This window comes from Chiloscyllium plagiosum, chromosome 3 (assembly GCF_004010195.1).
Source record: "Chiloscyllium plagiosum isolate BGI_BamShark_2017 chromosome 3, ASM401019v2, whole genome shotgun sequence".
Lineage (NCBI taxonomy): Eukaryota > Metazoa > Chordata > Chondrichthyes > Orectolobiformes > Hemiscylliidae > Chiloscyllium > Chiloscyllium plagiosum.
Genome location: NC_057712.1, coordinates 84,503,409 through 84,524,949, shown reverse-complemented (window position 1 = coordinate 84,524,949; position 21,541 = coordinate 84,503,409). Strand labels below are relative to the sequence as shown.

Genomic DNA, 21,541 nt, shown 5'->3' with positions numbered 1-21,541 from the left:
TTAGGGTAAGGGTAAGGGGTGGGTCTGGATGGATGCCTTTCACAGGATCGGTGTAGACTTGATGGGCTGAATGTCCTTCTTCCACACTGTAGAGATTCTATGATGAAATGCCGAGCAAAGCCTTGTGCCAAACTGGTGCTGGCTTTCTTATACTTTGAGATTGACTACAGTTTTCTAATAGGTCTGCTTATTCTTCCAAAAGTTTGTTGTGCATAACTCTTAGCCTTCTTCACTCAAGTACTCATTTGTGTCCTCTACTGCAGAATGCATGGTGAGCTGGCACACATCCTAGTCCTCTTTCCTGGCTGCAGCTACTCATGGCCTCGTATCTCATCACGTGCGGATCCCTGCTCTAAAATAGATGAAGTGACAATAACTGAGCTGGTGTACACGAGGGGTAAATTAAGTGACTGTACATCATGATCAGTCTTCATATTCCTTCAGTACCTAGCCAGGTTGCACCTCTTGGATATCCAAAAGTAAAGGGACACAAGGGTAAAAGTTTAGTACAGGAGGTACATGAAGTCAGAGATGCACGTTTGTACCATGTGCAATTTAAAAAGCACGTGGCTGCTGGTTTGTGTGATTAAGAACAGTATTATGCAGGAGGATGTTTTAATGGTCAATGTTTCAAACTCACAATGACTTCAGTAATGGTCATCTAAATATGGACCAGCTTCATTTTTAAAAATTCATTCAGGTGATGTGAGCATTGTTGGCTAGGCTAACATTTATTGCCCACCTCGAATGACTGCAGTCCATGTGCTGTAGTTAGGCCCACATTTCCATTAGGAAAGCAGTTTCCAGATTTGAAACCTAGAAATACAGAAGGAACTGTAACATATTTCCAGGTAAGGATGGTAAAAATGTATTGTCTATTTAGCGGGGTGAGGGGGTGTGAAGGGGTGGTTTTGGGGGCAGCCAGAACATGCAGATGCACATATCCCCTTTGGTTAACTCCTTCTATCTTCAGTTGTCTACCATGTTCTGCTGTAAGTGAGAGGAAGTTAGTGAGTGTTGTGCAATCTGTATGGTTGATGCAGCCATCATGGGTAAATAGCTGACAGCCATATCTTACAGTTTGCATGCATAATGAGGTTCAAAGTGAAGTGTTATATTTGAATATCTGATAAGAGTCCTGATTGAGAGAAATCCTTATGTGTTGAATGATAGGAAAGTGGTCCAGTTTCAGAACTATTGATGCAGTTGTTAGAATATGGTGAAGGTGAATTCTCTGATTTTGACTCCTTGTCAGAGGCCTGCATTGATGTACTGCATGACACCTGGTCTCATGAACTTGCCTCCTGGACAGGGACTTGCATAGCTCCCCCACTGTTTTTTCAGCATTTACCTAGTGGCCTCCTTGGTCCCCTGGGAATACAAAGTCTCTCGCCTGCTTTTCACATCAGCCACCAAGGCCTCCACTGTGACATGTGAAACTCTAAGAGTCTATACTCAGTCTCTCTCTCTTATGTAGTACTTTACTTTGCTGTTACCAGCTCATATTCATTTCCTGCATGTATAGCAACAGCTGCTCCAACCATGAAACATTTTCCCTTTAAAAGGTACAGCTGGCTTGATGTGGTGTAAGCGTGTTAATAGCATGTTACTTTCTCATGCATACAACCATCGAACAGTTAGGAATCATACAAAATTTATGATACAGGAGGTCATTCATCCACTCACTCAATTTTTTATTTAATGAATAGACAGGGAATAGGGGCAGATGGACTGTGTAAAGGCATCAGGTCTTTAGTTTAGAAAGACATCATATGTTGGCGCAGTCTTGTTTGGCCGAAGGGCCTGTTCTTGTGTTGTACTGTTCTTAGTTCTTTTATCCCTTTTGTGTCCATGTCGGTCACCAGAGCTGTTCAACCTAACCCCAGCTTCCTCCATTAAATCCAATGTCCTGAAGGTCATGGTTCTTCAAGTAGACCTCCAAGTACATATCAAAAGTGGTCAAAGATATTTTTGTCTCTACCACCTTAGCTGACAGTGAGTTCTAGGTGACTACCACCGTGTGCATGAAATATTACTTATTTTCCCCTCTAACCCTTTTACTAATACTGTGAAATGGGTCTCAACTTTAAATAATACAAGTAGGTCTCCTCTGTTCCATGGAAAATATGACCAGCCAATCCAAACATCCTCCTCAACTAATGCATTCCATTCCTGGAAACATTCTGTGTCTCCTCTCAGTGCAGTCATATCTTTCCTATAATGTTGTAACTAGAAATCTATGCAATTTGCAACATGTGGCCCAGCTAATGTTGAATACAGCTCTTGCAGAAACTCCCTGTGCTTATATTCTGCGCCTTTGGCACAAGGAAGGTATGGTACAAATCTTCTCTTCTGCTAAAGATCTTTTAAGATTTTTAGAATACATCAATATCCCCTTATTCAGCCATACTACTCAGTTACCGATCATTTATTGTGTCTAGCTTTGCCTTCTTTGCCTTGCCCAAAAAGCATCACCTCCGATTTCAAACTGAATGCCATTTTCCACTTGTCCTCCCATCTTCCCAATTATGCCATCCTGCAGCCTCAATCTTTCTTCCATTCACTGTCAACCATATGAACAAATTTGTATCATTTGTATACTTCTTATTATGCCCCTATATTTTTAAGTCTAAGTTATTAACATTAAATCCAAAACAAAAAGGGACTGAGTATCAACTGCTGCTGAATCCCAGTGCTAACAAACTTCCAGTCCCAACAACATCTATCAACCTTTGCTTCCTGTCACTTAGTACCATGGTGGAGCCGAGATGCTTTGGGTAGCTTCACTGACACCAATCCTTTTCATCACTATTAGCCTAATTCATATCTTCTGGGAAAGACCTGAAGTCTTTACGCTGGGTTTTTTCTTCTAACTGTTATAAGCCTTTCTGGGGTCTACTCAAGATTTTCCATTTTTTTTTTTACTATTTGGAACTGTTATAGGTTTTCACAGGCAGGTTTAGTACGGCTAATCAGAGCTGGTGTTGTAGTCTGAGAAACTGACAGGCTCTGTGTGCTTGGGGACTGCTGAATATTTAAAGATGCATTCTCAGTTTCCTGATTGATTTTTGTTTTCTTCTTTCAACTCCTTGGGTGGCTCTGGCCTTTATAGAATTGAATTTTTCTTCAGGTTGCACCCACTGTTACTAATGAGTGACAGCAGTGCCCATTGCTGCCAGCGTTTTATAATAGATAACTCACTTAAATCTACAGATGTCCACTTCTAGAACCATTACACCAATACTATATGCAGATATTAGTAGAAGTTGCTGAAATCATATGGGGGAGGAACCCCACATAAAATCTTTGGCAGGATATAGGATCATTCTTGAATAGTACATTGGTTTATTACATATTACTTTATAACTAGGTACAAAATATTTAAGATACATGATTGTCTCTTGAAACACCAGGCTCAACAGTTAGTTTACATTACAATTATTGAAACATTCACGAAAAAACTTTGTAACAAACAAAGCTGGTCCACATTGGTTAGTTCTTCCTAGAAGCTCCACCTGTCAGAATATGAAGTATTGCTTATCTCATAACATCAGTTAACTCTTAAGTGTTATGCAACATCGCCCAAATAATTTTAGATCCAGTTTGGTTCTGACCCTTGAACTCTGAGGCTGTTGTTTGTTAAATCCAATTTGCCATGTTGACTCAAACCATTACATTTCAATGCTACTTATCACAAAAAATACTTCAAGTTCATCTGACATGAACTTCCCTCAACAAATAAATGTTGGCCTTCTTCGATTAATTTATAGTCTCCTAACCTCAGGTTTGCTGTGTCTCTCAGCATTGATTCCAATAACTTTCCCACAACCAAAAGGTAAACTAACTGGCCTAGGATTATCCATTCTTTGCTTTTTAAAGAATAAAACATTGGGAGGCATCCAATTTTCTTCCTGTTGACAGCACACTAAAATTACAATAATTAGCAGGCAACACAATGTTTGCTGCTGGCTAACAATGATTTGAATGGGTATAAGTTAATCATAAATCACAATCCTTTTCAGAGACTAGCCAATGTAGCCCCTACTGTGTTTACACTGTCTATCTATCTATCTGGAACACTGAATTTTCCGTCCGAGAGAGCAATACAGAGTCAGGTGGATTTTCTCCTCAAAAATGTATTTTAATGTGTATAACATGGGTAGCAATCTCTGCAATCTCAAAGCCTTTAAATTATTTGCAGATAGGTCAATAATATGAGGGACTCTGGCTTGTCTCAAATCAAAACAAGTGAATTCTTTCAAGAAAGACTTGTGCAACTCTTCTCCAGAATCACACAAAAAGGTGTGATCCCCAAATTTAGAAAGTATAGTTGTGACAGCGCCACACCAATACTGAAGTTGTAGTGTAAACACCCAATAAAAGTGCTCAATCTACAGAGAAGATAGACAAAAGGGGAGTTTCTCTTTTGAATAGATCTAAAGCCCACATAATTAGAGAAATCCAGATATTCTTCAAATGGTGAAGAAATTAAATCTGCTAAAATCTGCTATCAGCATTTCCAGCTGAGAGCACAGATAGGCCTCCTGAAGGTCCAACGGCAACTACTCCAGAAAGATTTTTGCCTGTTTTTAATTCACTTGTGAGACATTAATGTTGCAGGCTGGCCAGCAATTATTGCCCATTCCTAGTAGCTATTGAGAAGTTTGTGGTGACCTGAATTGTTGAACTGCTGCAGACCATTCGCTGTAGTGTGACAATGCTATCACTTTAAGAGGTTATTTTGGCTTTCTTGTGGAGACAGGTTGTAAGGCAGAGGTATAGAGCTGTCTCTAAGAAAGTAAACAGTCTGTGATGTCTTGGGTACTTTTTTAAAGTTGGATCAATGGAAACAGCCTGGGTGGGGCCAGCTCTCAGACCAGGTTTTCTAGTTTTTGTAAAAAGGCTTTTAGGTTTAGTTTTAAGTAGAAGCCTTTGGGATCTCCAAACAGTTGGAAGCTTCAGTAAATGTCTCCTAGCTGCTATTTTCCTCAGTTTTCTCTTGATGTCTTTTGTCCTCCTGGATTGAAGAACTGCATGTGATAATCTATCTGAATTTGCCTGTTTGTCAAGGGATGTGTTTATGTTACTATACAGATACAGTTAATTAGCAACAGCTACTGTATCAATTATTCAGTTAAGTTTACCTTTTGTGTAAACTATTGTGTTTAAATGTATTATGTTTTGCCTAATGTAGAGTAGTTTAACCAGTCACATCGCATCTGGAACACAGCACTTCACATCTACCTTTAAAATAAGACAAAGTTAGGGTCTAGCCTACCTTCTTAAAATATTTTGAGGGGGTGTGGTCCATAACAGTGGGGAGACCCACAACGCCATTAGGGAGGGAACTCCAGGGATTTGACCAAGTGACACTGAAGGAATGGTGAGATTTTCCAAATCAGAATGGTGACCAATTTGAAGGAGAAGTTGCAGGTGGTGGTGTTCCCATGTATTTGCTGGCCCTGCCTTTCTTGACAGAAGTGGTCATGTCTTTGGAAGATGTTGTCAAAGGACCTTTGGGGGATTTTGTCAGTGCACCTTGTAGACAGCAGCATTCATTGAATGAACAGCGTTTTTTTCACACTGTACTTGGGACATTTCAGACTCAGATGAGTGAGATGAAGCCATGTGGATTGCAACCAAGAAAATCAGATAATCTGAGTTTAAATTCAGCTCAAGTGAGTATTATGAATGCAGCCTCCTCAATGCAAGTGGCATCAAATCCATCCCATCCCCAGAAAAAGTTAAAAAAGGAATATAGCCCTGCTATTGAGCAGTGGTGGAGGGAATGGATAGTTGCCAATCCAGCTGGCTGTTTTGTCCTGAATTATATCAAACACAAGTCTTATTGGAGTTGCATTCATCCAAGCAAGTGGGGAGTATTCCATCACCCTCCTGATCTGTGCCTTGTAGTTGGTGGACAGGTGATGAACGTTGAAATCCCCCCCTCCAGCGTACATTTTGCATCCTTGCCACCCACAGTCTTTCCTCAACATGGAGGAGTACTAATCCATCAGCTGAGGGAGGATGGTACTTGGGAATCAGCAGTAGGTTTCCTTGCCCTTTAACCTGATGCTATTTGACTTCATGGGATGTGGAGACAATTTTCAGGACTCCCAGGACAACTAATTCCTGATGGTATATCATTATGCTGCCACATCTGCTGGGTCTGTCCTATTTGTGGAACAGGACATAACCAAGGGTGATGATGGTGATGTTTGGGACATTGCCATAGAGCCATAGAGATGTACAGTATGGAAACCGATTCTTGGTCAAATTCATCCATGCCAAACAGATATCCTAAGTTAATCTACTCCCATTTTCCAGCCTTTGGCCCATATCTCTCAAAACCCTTCCTATTCATATACACATCCAGATACCTTTTAAGTGTTGTAATTGTACCAGCCTTCACCACTTGCTGTGGCAGTTCATTCCATACACGCACCTCCCTCTGCATGAAAATGTAGCTCCTTAGGTCCCTTTTAAATCTTTCCCCTCTCCCCCTAAATCTATACCCTCTAGCTTTCGACTCCCCTACCCTGGGGAAAAGACCTTGAATTTTCATCCAATCTCTGCCCCTCATGGCTTTATAAACTGGTATAACAAGTCACGCCTCAGCCTCCAACACTGGGGAGAAAATAACTCTAACTATTCAGCCTCTCTCTGTAGCTCAAACCCTCCAACCCTGGCAATATTCTTGTAAATCTTTTCTGAACCCTTTTAAGTTTTACAACATTTTTCTGATAGGAAGGAGACCAGAATGTGACCTCACCAGTAGCCTGTACAGCTGCAACATGATCTCCCCATTCCCATACTCAACGCACTGACAAATAAAGGCAGGTGTACCAAACATCTACCTGTAATTCCACTTTCAAGGAACTATGAACCTGCACTCCAAGACCCCTTTGTTCGGCAACACTCCCAGGACCTTACCATTAAGTGTAGAAGTCCAATCCTGATTTGTCCTATCAAAATGTAGCACCTCACATTTATCTCAATTGGAATCCATTTGCCACTCCTCAGCCCATCTGTTCAAGGTCCCATTGTACTCGGAGGTAACTTTCCTTGTTGTCCACTACACCATCAATTTTGGTGTCATCTGCAAATTGACAAATCGTACCTTCCAAAAGCACATCCAAATCATTGACATAAATGACAAAAAAGCAGTGGATACAGCACCGATCCCTATGGCATACCAGGGATCACAGGCCTCCAGTCTGACAAGTAACCCTCCACTACCACCCTCTGTCTCCTACCTTCTAGCTAATTTTGTATTCGAATGGCCAGTTCTCTCTGCAGTCTATGTGCTCTAACCTTGTTAAGCAGTCTGCTCTGCGGAGCCTTGTCAAATGCCTTATTGAAAATCTTGGACCCCATTTACCACACCCTGAGAAAAAGAATAGGAAATCATATCACCATAGGAAATGACATTACCACAGGAAATGACATCACCAACCCAAAGAAACCCAAACACATAAATAGAGAGCAGGAATCATCAGCAGTGCTTCATCCGGAGGTTCACTGAAGATGTTACCTAGTATGGTGATGAAACATCTGAACATGAATCTCCTAGCTCAGCGAGCAAACCTACATCTGTAATATCACATCCACAGCACTGTGACTGACTCTCAAAAGCCTGCTCAAATAGCCTAGCAATCCACTCAGTTGTATCAATCACTACAAATTCTCAACAAAGAAATGAAACCATGTGGATCACCTAGTATCAAGCTAGGCACTAGAAATGACAATGACAGAAAAGACTTGTCAACCTGCAAAATCCTACTTACTATTACCTCTGGAATAGTGCCAAAATTGGGAGAGGTTTTCCCACAGACTGGTTAAGCAATAGTCTGTCATAGTCATACTCATAGAATTATACCTTGCAGTCTATTTGGAATTCAGTAAGGCATTTGACAAGGTTCCACATGATAGACTGTTTAACACTGCAAATTACTCATTTGATATCTTCATCATTTCTTCTGTCTCCAACAATACTTCTCCAATTTGCTCCTTGATCAGCTGCATCACTCCCTCAATAGTCTATCTGCTGCCTATGGAACTTTAATAAACTTACTGGTTTATTTCCTGATCATTAATTGCAACAAGGCATGATTAGTCATGGTCAAACAGCAGCTGTTGAAGTTCCCAATTTGCTGCTGCTCAATAGCGCATGCTGTGTGTTTATGCTGTGGTCAGGAGCATTGTAGTATTGCACCCATACTTTGTAATGAGTTGTGATGTTTGTCAGGCTGCATGGGATGAACTCCTGGTGCCTGATGTTTGCCTACTGGGTGCTGCTTGCTAGTTGTCTAATGACTCATTCATAACTTCCTCTTGGGTGAATAAGGAAGATGTACAACTATTCAATAACTAAGTTTTTCCATGCTGAATGATAGAAGTTAAGAACTGAGTCAATCTACTTTGCAGACTTGCTAGTTTGGTACCTAGACCAAGGTATTAAATGAGTTATTTGCAATGTTCATCAAGGAAGTAGACATTACCAAAACTACAGTAACCAAAGAGATTGTTGAGATACAAAGTGATAACGAGGTGGCATGGAGAGGTCACCTGGTCTGATTTGAATGTATCCTAGGTAGCTGTGGAAATTGAGAAAATTGAAAAGATGTTGGGTAAATTGAAGGGAAAAAATGTGGGAACAAGATAAACCTAGCAATTGGAGATCAGTTGGTAGAAATGTTAGCCTTTAGAATTAATCTGCAAGAAAAGTTAACAGCTTGGATAAGCATGGATTTAATTTAAAAAATTAAGGAACAATTCTATTCTCTAATTTGAGGTTTTTGATTGAGGTATGTGCAATTTTCTCTTAATTGGCAGGGATACATTGCACTTTTTAAAAGTTTGCGTGACCAAAGTTTTAGAACACTTTCAAAGAACAAGCAGTTTTCACAGATTTTGCAATTAAAAGCCTTTCCAAACTCAGGTAGTAATAGGAAGACACTGCAATTTTGAGACTGAGTGTTAGATGAAAACACAAATCCTTTGAAAAGGTTCACACTTATCAATGTTCATAAAAAAATTCTTACATCTGGCACATGGAAAACATAATTAGACATAATACTGAAAGTGTCAAAAGAAAGCAAAATTACAATTCTGCTTCATCTGGCATCTTAACAAGGGCTAAAGCCTGGGATTTATTAGCAAGTGTACTCTCTAAAAACTTGGCTTAATTAGCCTTAGATTGACCTCAGGGCATATTGAGATCCTATACCCACATTACATGCTTAAGGAGTGCCTTAAGCAAGGCAGATTAAATTCCACTCCACTTAGAAGTCACAACCATCCTCCAAAGTAAAAACTATTCACAATAGCAGTCCAAATCATCTTTAATAGATGAAAGATCAATGTCTGCTGTGTCACTAATAATGGGAGGAAATGGCCGTTCCATACAGTGGCAACCTCTTTCCATTCAAAATACAAACTTCGAAATATATAATGGAAATACAGCAAGAGGAAAATGCATGACTCTAAATTGAGAACCGAACTATACTTGCACACACTGGTTTAGTATAGGTTTCTGTAGTTTGATTGATGGTAGGGTCTCTGCTTCTCAACCTGTTCTGGAGATGTTATAACATGTCTGAATAAATTAGCCTATTGTCTAACACCATTTTTCTTGAAAGCTGTACTTATGATAGGATATCAACCAGCAACAATGTGCTTCCTCCAAATAAACACTGTCCCTTCAACTTAATTTTTATTGAAGTCTTATCTTCTACTTCTAAGTCTGCATTACACTTTTTCTGACTTCAAATGTTATTTGTAAATTAATAAATAAAGATACATCACAGAATTGCGACATAGTAATGTGCTGAGACTGAGAGGGGTACCCAAGTTCAGATCTGACACCTCAGTGACATTAACAATCATATTTGTCCAATAAAATGTAAGATATGGTCCCAAACAAGGATTACATCTTTATTTAAACTGAGCCACACATACACATGACCACACCCCACACTTCCCCACCCCAAAAAAAACACACTAATACTGACTAAGAGACCAGTTTTGATTCTTCACAAATTTGCAAGTCACCTTTTGGTAGGCAGTATTAATCTTCTGTGTATTGCACAACGTTTTCACACAGAGGGTGGTACACATATGGAATAAGCTGCCAGAGGAAGGGGTGGAGGCTGGTACAATTGCAACATTTAAAAGGCATTTGGATGGGTATATGAATAGGAAGGGTTTGGAGGGATATGGGCCGGGTGCTGGCAGGTGGGACATCCGGTCGGCATGGACGGGTTGGACTGAAGGGTCTGTTTCCATGCTGTACATCTCTATGACGAACTTCCTACAAACCAGGTATAGGTGGAATTGTAGATCGGTCCATAACTTTTCATGTACTCCCAGACAACAGAGCATGTTAACACAGATGACAATAAAACATAAATCATATCTTGCAAGATGCTGTAAAATTAGCAAGACCTGCTAATTTATGGGCGGCACGGTGGCATGGGCGGCACGGTGGCACAGTGGTTAGCCCTGCTGCCTCACAGCGCCAGAGACTCGGGTTCAATTCCCGCCTCAGGCGACTGACTGTGTGGAGTTTGCACGTTCTCCCCGTGTCTGCGTGGGTTTCCTCCGGGTGCTCCGGTTTCCTCCCACAGTCCAAAGATGTGCAGGGTCAGGTGAATTGGCCATGCTAAATTGCCCGTAGTGTTAGGTAAGGGGTAAATGTAGGGGTATGGGGTGGGTTTCGCTTTGGCGGGTCGGTGTGGACTTGTTGGGCCGAAGGGCCTGTTTCCACACTGTAATCTAATCAATCTATCTAATCTATCTAATCTAATCTACCTAAATTGTTACTTTAAACAGTTTGGCATTTTAATCATTTAGTTTCAACACATAGATCACTTCCATAAAATATGTAGATTTTTAAAATTGTAACTGAAATTTTGAGATGTAGCGTAACAATTTAAAGTATTTAAGTCTTGTATTGCATACACTTCCAATCAACTTTGCCATTAGCAGTTTCTATGTCCACACTGATGCTAATGTAAGCTTGTCATATTTTATTTACAGTTTCCCTGTAGTGGAAATATTGCAAGTTAGGCTGCATCGACTATAGGTATGGACGTAAGAATGTGCAATAAAGATATAAAAAAGATAAGAACAAGCCACTTTAAAACGGGAAGATACTTACCCTATTATCTATCCCTATTTTATTTAAGAACTACACTTCTCATATACAATGCCATGGGAGATCAACTAGTATGTATTAAACAAAGAATGCTGAGAAACCCAGCAGATCTGGAAGCATGTAGAGGAGACAGAGAAACAGGGTTTAGTTGAGTTGCGTTCTGAAGAGTCATACCGAACTCGAAACGTTATCTGTTTCTCTCTCGCCAAACGCTGCCAGACTTGCTGGGTTTTTTCAGCATTCTGTATTGGTTTCATATTTCCAGCATCCGTAGTATTTTGTTTTTATTCTAATATATATCAAACAGCCCATAAACTATAATTAAATTTGCGCACTCTTCGTAATTACGAACAATAACGCAAATCAAGTAAATATTCAGCATCCGCGAGACACGTTGTTACAACACGTTAACTAGTACATAATACATTTTTGTTCATTATCTAAGAAATAAATTTCACGTTTAATTATTTCCACTCAACACCAACTCTTAATAAGGTCATCATATTGAATTTCTATCGAAATTGTCCATTGATACAAGGTCACGTAACGTGTGGTCTTACAGCTGTGTTGCCATGGTAAAGCTAAAGTCAACTAAAGTCTTATGACAGAATAAGCTGTTTTCATCGCATTGTTTCAACATCCCCTGCATCGTTGTAATGTAAACCGATCCAGTCTCGCCTTGGTTTCTATTGTTATTACATATTCTGAAACTACTAAACCGGACCCAGCACCTGAATTGCACTATGTCTAAGCCAGCAAAAGAACACAGCGTCCCCGCGATGGCAATTGCTTTTACCTCTGTGTCCACAAAATGCAGGCGATAACTTCCACTCATCCGACATGCAGTGTTATGCTGGGTTTTGATGTTTTCAGCTGCTTGTGTGTCGGGTGAACCCGGGAAACGCGGCTTCCCGTTAAAGAGCTGTGCCTCAGGAAACGGGGATTTTGCAGGGAGAGTGAGCTGTGTATACGGACCTGCCTGTCTATCTCTGTCTGGCTCCGCTCCACCACTGGAACAGCAGCAGCAGCCGCGGGGGCGCGCGCACGGTGTCTGGCACGTGACGCGAGGCGCCGGGCACGCGCGTGACCAGCCATGGAACGTTGTGCTGGCAGGCTGCAGCTCCGAGCTGGCTGCAAGCGGGAGTCTCCGTGTGTGTATCTCCCTCATGTCGCCGCATCGCTAACTGCACCGGCAGAAATCTTCGGACTGACCACTTGATGCGGACGGAAGGCGCACCCGGATCCCATGTCCCTTTTGAGCAAGGCAGGGTGGTATTTCGCGAACGCCAACCTTGCATTAAAATAGGTCACATCTCCGAACCGAAATGAGGGATTTTGTCACTTCCAATCAGCGGGATTGGAGATTCCACAAGCCTCTGTCATGCTTTGTGCAACCACTCTTGAGGCTGCTGCTGCTACTGGATAGTAGTACAAAATCAAGGTCTTGATTGTAACCTTTATTGTATACAGTGGATGCATTCATCCCATATAACCTCTTCCCGTTATCTAGGTGAGACATCTGCGGTTTAGCGAAATAAGGATTACGCACATAAAGAACATAAACCCAGGACTGAAATATTATAACGTTATCGCCCGCAGCCAGATTATGTTCTCAGTATCAATAATTTTGAATGGCCTCCCTTTCTGCATGATATTTTGAAAAGGTGTGGGTCTTTTGAGAGAGCTGGCAGGACATCTGCTCCTAGACTTCACCCAATGCTACTGAAAATGAGCAGACATTTTTCGCCTTGCCTTTTTCGCTGGAATTTGTACCCTCAAGCCACAATTCTATGCTTGGCCCCCAACCACTTACGAACTCAGAGCCCTAAAGTGCTGTTCCAGAGGCAGCCTACGAAAACATTGATAATAATTTGGATCTTATCTATCACTTGGAGTAACGTGCCTGTAAAAATCTAAATTCTCGGGGTCATATTTGCGCATTCCTGACAATAACAACAGATCATAAATCAGCTATAAAGCATTTAAACACTAACAAGCAAGTAACAATGAAAAAAAGTGTATTTTTAAAAGTTACAAGTACAAAAAAATTTGTGCCACTGAACGCATACTTTTAATTCTTTCAGCAGCTACTTTGAACGCCAACTAAGAAACTAGAAATAGGGGAGTGACATAATAAAACATGAACTACTTACATACTTAAAATTACCACAAAATTAACTTATACGAAATAATTTTTGTACATAATATATCCAACAGCATTTTCTATTAAACGTCTGTACCCTCTTCAATTAGTGATGATACTGAAACTGTTCCTGTGGCAGCTGAAGACACAGCAGGAAACACTGTATATACAATTCCCAGGATAGATAGTTTCTGATTAATCTGGCCAGAGATGTCATTAGATACCTCTGGAGCAGGTGGGACTGGAACCTGGGCATTCTAACACAGAAGTAAGGACACCACTACAGTGTCTTAAGTGCCCCTAATCAGTTTTTAGGCACTTGTTTTAATTAGTCTGTTCAGAAATGTTCTTACACAAGTTCAGGCACAGGAGACCACCACTGCATTATAAGAGTCCTCCATTTGCACTGTATACTGTGAACTGGTTCTGTGCTAATATCCTATAGTTAAAGCTGTTGGCATGCATCTAACTGTAATTGATATATGTTTTACTCCAAGTTCATGGTCAGAAAAGTTCTATTGCTTTTAACACAAGGTAAAGCATGACCTTCCTAACTTTGCTGAGATGAGTTTTCAAGGGATTATTTCAGAGAAAAAAGAGAAATAAACAGAATTACAAACAAAATCCATCTCAGAAATGAATATACTTAATGACCCAGCCTCAACTTTTTTGTGGTGAAGAATTTCACAGATTCACTATTCTCTGAGAAAAAACGTTCTCTGCATCTTTGCCTTAATTGGCTGAATCATTACTCTGAGATTATGCCTTCTAGACTAGACTAGGTCCTAGACTCTCCTGCAAAGTAAAGCAACTTCTTAGCATCTACCAAATCCCCTAAGAATCTTACATGTTTCAATAAGGTTATCTTTCATTTACCTAAACACCAACGAGAACAGAGTCTACTCAACCCCACCTCATAAGAAAATTCTTCCAATCCCAGAATAAAGTTAGTGAACTTTCTCTGGACTGCTTCCAATGCCAATATATCTGTCCTTAGTTGAAGGGACAGTATTTTAATTGTGGTCTGACTAATGCCTTGTCTAGTTTCAGTAAGATCTTCATAATGCTCCTTCCCTTTGAAATAAAAGCCAATATTTCACTTGCCTTCCTTATTATCTGAACTTCAAAGCCAGCTTTTTATCGTTCAAGCTCATGAACCCTCAGATTCCTCTGCAATGCAGTTTTCTATTGTGTTTCTCCACTTTAACGGTATTCAGCACCTATGTTCTTCCTGTCAAAGTTCACAATCTTTCACTTTCCCATATTATAGTTCATCTGCCAAGTTTTTGCCCATTCACTTAGCCGATCTATATCCCTCTGGAGGCTCTTTGTGTCATCCTCAACAATCATCATTCTTATCTATTTTGTGTATTCTGCAAACTTGGTAATTGTACATTCATTTTCATAATCTAATCATAAGTATATATTGTAACACAGGCATTAATTACTGCAGCACTCAACTAGTTACACATAGCCATCCTGAAAAATACCCTTTATTCCCACTTTCTGTCTTCTAATAGTTAGTCAACTTCCATCCATGCTAATAAACCACTCCAAACACCATGGACTCTTGTCTTATTAAGTAGCCTTTCCATGAAGCCTAACAAGATCTCTCACTGTATTTTAACAAAATCACCTCATTAGCTACCTATCCCACATCTACTTTCAGAACTAGATTATCTACTTGACTCTGAAGTGAATCTTTCGTTTTATTGCTAAATGCAAGTTGTATCAAGTATTTTTGGAGGGATTCTTGCTGTGAGGCCTAATGAGATTTCTCACAAGAACTCACTAAATCTACCTTGTTAAATGCCTCTTTGCTCTGATGGTGTCCCTCATGTTTGATTCAAGCCCCCTCTTACCAGCCTCTTTCTTAGAACAATTTGCCACTCACTGGGTATCCTCTAAAAGACCAGCATCCCTTGCACTGATACCATGTTCACGAGGCTAGTGGGCAACCTGGAAAATGTTGTCAAATTAGCATTGCCCCTCTCAGCATAATAATGGAACTACAGCCACAAAGCCACGCTGCTCACAGCACATAGCCAGCATGGTTGACAATCCCTCAAAACCCCATTCTCATATCCAAGTCATTGATTAACTAACAGGCCACATAGTTTTTTCTGTCCTTATATACATCCTGTCTAAACACAATTTCTGAATCACCCTACTCTGTCCCTAATGACCACTGGAGGCCTGAATCTTGTCTACTTGCGGAACGCTTCAGAAAACATCTCCGAGGCATGTGCACTAAACAACCCCAACGCCCCATGGCCAGACACTTTAATCCCCGCACCCCCCTCCCCCCAACTCCACCAAGGACATGCAGGTCCTGGGCCTTCTCCACCGCCAAACCCTTACCACCCAAAGCGTGGAGGAAGGACGTCTCATCTTCCACTTTGGGACCCTCGAACCACATGGAATCAATGTGGATTTTACCAGTTTCCTCATTTTCCCTGCCCCCATCTTATGCCAGATCCAACCTTCTAATTCGGCACTGCCCACTTGACCTATTCTACCTGTCTAACTTCCTTCCCACCTATCCGCTCCACCCTCCTCTCTGACCCATCACCTTCACCCCCAAATTCATCTACCCATTGCATTCCCAGCTCCCTTCCTTCCAGTCCCACCCCCTCCCATTTATCTCTCAGCCCCCTTGGGCCACTCCCTCATTCCTGATGAAGAGCTTATGCTCAAAACTTCGATTCTCCTTCTCCTCAGATGCTGCCTTTCCAGCACCAAATTCTTTGACTCTGTATCTTGTCATTGTCCAGGACATCACACACATGCAAGAAAATAATCTCAGAAACCCTGATCATTTGTTGTGCTAACATTGGAGAGAGTACCCCAGAAAGGATTCCAAGATAGCACTCTAACTCTGATGTGGAGGGGCTGGTGTTGGATTGAGGTGGACAAAGTTAAAAATCACACAACAACAGGTTGTAGTCCAACAAGTTTATTTGGAAGTACTAGCTTTTGGAGCACTGCTTCTTCATCAGTAACTGTAACTCCACAAGGATTCATCAGATATTGATATATTGTTTGTGATATAAATGGTACATTACCCAAATTCCAAAATAATCTGTTTTAGACAAATACCTTGCTTTCATACACGTTCTAAAAGTGGCACAGCACCTGTTAACCCTGGTCTCACCACTTCTTATCTTCCCAGGTGCTTTCTTATCTCTTCCCCATAGCCTATGTTTCATTCCTGGTGTGGGATCATGTTCAAATCACGAGCGAAATCGGTGACTGGCGAAAATAACCTCTTTATTCAGCAATGACAGCACAAGTTCGAGGCCGCAATAGAATTCCAAAATACAGTTCTTACAAGAGCCCCTTTATACACAGTTCTTACATATCATTAATATAGTTTTACATTTTCATTTATAGTACACAATGGCTTGAAGGGTTTCTGCCCTGGGAGACAGGAGGTGGGTTAAAATGTGCAAAATGCTAGCTGCTACTTCTGATGGGATGTCTGACCAGCCTGCTTGCATAATTAGGATGTGTTCGTCCTTTTGTCTTTTTAATTAATAAATGTTAGTAAAGATACTAGGTCTATATGCTCTAAATAGGTTAGCAATTGGAATAAAGGATATTAAACTGATTACTGCAGTGGGTTATGAGATTTATTACTATTTGTTGGTATGAGTTTCATTTATTTGTGCAATTTCATGCAAGCGCTGTTTTGTAGGTTAGTTTCTTAAACAGATAATAGCCCAGTTAAAAGATCTTTAATCTATTCAGGTCCAGGACTTGGTTGGTAAGGGCTGATTAATATATAATGTTTTGTGGAGACTTATGGGGATGGTATTGTTCTATACGCTGAGGTAAATACTGCTTGTAGCAGGGGCTGTAAAGTGGGAATGCAGTGATGGATTTGAAAGGGCTGTTTCTAAATTTGGTTAACACAAAACTGCAGTTTAATGAATGAATAAATGAAACAGTGTTGTAGCAAATAATGGGTTAGTAAAAGATTATGAATGAATGAAGGGAAATCCGGTATTAATGAATATTGCAAGCTGGAGAGTGAGTTAATAAAGACAGCTGAGAACACAATATCTCACACTACCCTTGATTAAAACCTGTTGCTTTGTCTTTCCCAGTGCAATACAGGGTAGTCCCCACATTCCACTTCCAAATAAAGCTTCAGGGTTAATGCTGATTCAGCTAGATTGCATTTTATCCGAAATTTCATCTGTATCAGCTTCTGTGCATGTTTTTGCGGTTTAACAAACTTTTCTTTTAACCTGACTACTTTATTGAAAAAGAATAAATGAGAAATTAATTCTTAAATGATTGATATAATTATTGCTTATCATTTAACTAAAACTCTCTATCTTATTCTAATCCCAGCTGGAACTTTATGTGGATTTACAGAGTAACACATGCATTATCCAAATTTCCCCCGAACACAATCCACAACTGTCTGCTGCATCCAGCTCCGATCTACTGGAGCCTGGAGTCAGGTCCTACTTGGCTTGTGACATTCAATTCAACTGCGCTCTGTCATGGCATGGAGATCTTCCCCCTCCCCAATATTCTCATCCACCTCCTTGGAAGCCCGCTCCTGTTCCCCCAATTCCTCAGCAACTATCCCATTATCTACTTCAGTTGTTCAGCAAACATCATGCCAGGACGATGTGCCAAATTCTATCTGCACTATAGTGGAGACCCTCGCACTCCCCCAGATCGCTCCCCAAACCACTCTGAGCTGCAGACCACAGCTACATCAGCCTGATCGTTCGCTCTGCCACAGCCCTTGTTGAAGTGAGGGCAGTACTGTACATGCATTCTGTATCAATGACGGAATTGCAAAATGGTGTCATGAGCAATCGCCGCAGTGGGCAGCCCTTCTTCCCTCGTCACCAAACCCTTAACTGCTACTTGTATACAAGAGTGATCCAGGATGTGGCAGCTGCCAGAGTAGTGGCCACATCCCTCCCAGAATTGGTAACAGTGATCACAGATCACCTGCACTTGAATGAAAGGGAACCCCTGCCTATTGGTGATTTCTTTGAGGAGAAAGTGAAGAGAGTAGTGGCCACATCCCTCCCAGAATTGGTAACAGTGATCACAGATCACCTGCACTTGAATGAAAGGGAACCCCTGCCTATTGGTGATTTCTTTGAGGAGAAAGTGAAGAATGCAGATGCTGGAGATCAGAGCTGAAAATGTGTTGCTGGAAAAGCACAGCAGGTCAGGCAGCATCCAAGAAGCAGGAGAATCGACGTTTCGGGCATGAGCCCTTCTTCAGGAATGAGGAAAGTGTGTCCAGCAGGCTAAGATAAAAGGTAGGGAGGAGGGACTTGTGGGAGGGATGTTGGAAATGCATCGTTGCAAGAGGATTCGCAGTAGGTTAAAGGGTTATAGAGAGTGGGCAGGAAAGTGGAGTTGAGACCGAGATGAGATCAACCCTGATCATATTAAATGTCACAGCAGGCTCAAGGGGCTGAATGGCTTACATCTGCTCCGAGCTTTTACGTTCCTATGTTCTCCAGCTCCTGTTTCGTATGTTTTTATTCTTACAAACAGTGGGAGCATAATATAGCGACTTCCATGCCAGGAGTATACATCTGGTATAGGAACTTGTGGGCAGAGATTGCTACATGTTTAACACTCGCAAAACAGGCACAGTGAGTTCTCCCAAAGAATGAGATATTTCAATGATTTCAAATTTGGCAGCATAAGAAAAAGTCACTTATTAATTTAAGCCATTTGCGAAAAAAGCTTGAATGTTGTAACGTTGGTCCTTTTGACTTTGGCTCCCTACCAAGCCAGGGGGGAGAGGAAAGTACTCTTGATTGACACTGATGCCACATTGTACTTCCATGGTCATTTCAACGGTGCAGTCAAAGCTGAACATATGAACTAAAAGCACTAATTGAACATATTATTACAACATGGACCCAATTCCATTCTGGGAAGCGTGCTTTTGTTGACCTGTTAGTGAAATAGCACAATATCCAAGGGCAAAGGATTAAGAACAGAATGAGACCATTCGGCCCTCTGAGACTGCTAAGCTGTTCTTTAAGATCAAGGATAATCAGGGTGTCGGCTCAACTTCACTTTCCTGTCTGGCTCCCTCCTAACACCCAATTGTCGCGAGCTCAGCCTTGAACAAATTCAATGACACACCCCCGCGGCTTTTTGGTGAAGAGAATTCCATTGATTAATAAAGGGTATTCATATTCTTAAAGAGTGTCCCTGAGCTTTACAAAAGGTATATCTTCCCAGTGCCCGCCCTCTCGAGCCCTCTCTGGATCTCATGTGTTTCAATAGCATGAGCTCTCATTTTTCTAAACTCCACTGGTGCAGGTCTAACCTCTGCAACCTTTCCCCATTCAATAACTCCCTCATCCTCAATGAACTGTTCTGAATGAAATGGTATCTTTTTTCCAAATAAGGAAACCAATACTGCAGACAGCTGAAATAACTGCACGGAGGCCGGTATCCCATTATTAAGTCACCCTTTATTCACGTGTGCACAGTACATGGGCTCTGACCACCCCTAGAATGAGGAGACTCTCTGACACTCCTGTTTATATCTGTGAGCCAGGGCTCCCTGATTAGCTATCGCATTTCCAATGCCCCTCCCCCAAGTCCCTCCTCCCTACCTTTTATCTTAGCCTGCTGGACACACTTTCCTCATTCCTGAAGAAGGGCTCATGCCCGAAACGTCGATTCTCCTGCTCCTTGGATGCTGCCTGACCTGCTGCGCTTTTCCAACAACACATTTTCAGTATTGGTGATTTCTGCAATGTTGTGATATGGACCTGTCAGTGCCATGTTTGTGCAGTTGATGGCACCCTGCACCTGTGGGAAGCAAGCTACATTCTCAAATCCTATTGTCTGGCTCTTGTCCTTCACCCATCATCAGGAAACAACATGAACCGGTGTGATCTTGCACAGATAGCATCGGTTATTGTCCTGATGCATTTGTGGGTGCAAGACTGAGTGATCTCACACAGGGTCAGCCATCACTCCCTGGAAACTGCCAATTACATAGAACAGCCATCAGGGAAAGACTACCTCCCAGTCCTGCAGCCCTCACGTCCCTCTCCAACATAGTTCTATCAACCATTTCCCACATGGAGTAACACCCACCCCCGCAATATTGAGCTTTGCTTCCAACTTTTTTCCCTGTCCCCTGTCAACACCATAATGCCTTAATGATGCTCACCCTGGTCTTCTGCATTGCCAATGTTGAGACCATAGTGGTGGTTACAGCCAATATCTCCCCTCCATAGCCTACCATGCCCTACAAACCTGTTCTGTGTAGTCACAACATCCAGAACTTGCCCTGCCTTGACAAAATTTGCGATGCATGTTAGCACATTGGTAGTTATACTTTATATCTCGGCTTTCTTCCCATCACCTTCCTGGTCCCCACCAGAATGCTTTCCTTTGCTTTTCCCTACCAGCTTTGACTGCCAATTTTGGCAATGAACCCGTTTTGCCCCTACAACTCTGATTACACCCCCCCCACTGATCAATGCATACATCTCCACAACTGTGTTAGTCCCAGATCTATGATTAATTTTGATGGACAACCATGAGACATGACTGTTCAAAACTCTGATTGCTGTTTTTGTAAATCCCTAATGCATGGTACAAGATTCCCTTGACTGTTTGCAATGGTTCTACAGGTCTGATCATTGTCCACTCCCCAGACTGTTGCCAGACATATCTCCTGACTGTGAGCAGCACAAGCAATACAGCCACGCTCCTTGGCTGCATGTAGACTCTGCCCATTACTGACTGTACCAGGATTACCTAACAGAGAGCTGACTCCTCTTTAACAGGACTATGGACCAGCCACCCCACTCACATTCTGGCATAGAATCCCTATAGTGTGGAAGTAGGCTATTCAGCCCATCAAATCCACACCGACCTGCCAAAGAGCATCCCACCCAGACCCAGACCCAACCATCTACCCTCTTGTAACTGTGCAATTCTCATAGCCAATCCACCCAACCTACACATCCCTGGACAATATGGCATGGCTAATCCACCTAACTTGTGCATCTTTGGACTGTGGGAGGAAACCGGAGTACCCAGAGGAAACCCACACAGATGCGGGTAGAATGTACAAACTCCACACAGACAGTCACTCAAGGGTGGAATTGAAATACAGTCCCTGGAACTGACAGGCAGCAATGCTAACCACTGAGCTACCATGTTGTCTGAGGCCATGGCCATTTGGTTGAATGAATGACCAGTGCGTCAGTCACGAA

The 21,541-nt window shown here is 41.7% G+C and overlaps 1 protein-coding gene across 6 annotated transcripts in view; it reads right to left on the bottom strand.

Annotated features, from left to right (window-relative positions):
* Positions 1-12,621, bottom strand: part of klhl32 (kelch-like family member 32) — a 293,533-nt gene extending 280,912 nt beyond the window's left edge. For all 6 annotated transcript variants that reach the window (XM_043685384.1, XM_043685379.1, XM_043685376.1 and 3 more), the window contains exon 1: positions 11,955-12,621. The gene's annotated coding sequence lies outside the window, so the exon portion shown is untranslated. The remainder of the gene's footprint in view (positions 1-11,954) is intronic.
* Positions 12,622-21,541: the final 8,920 nt, after the last annotated feature.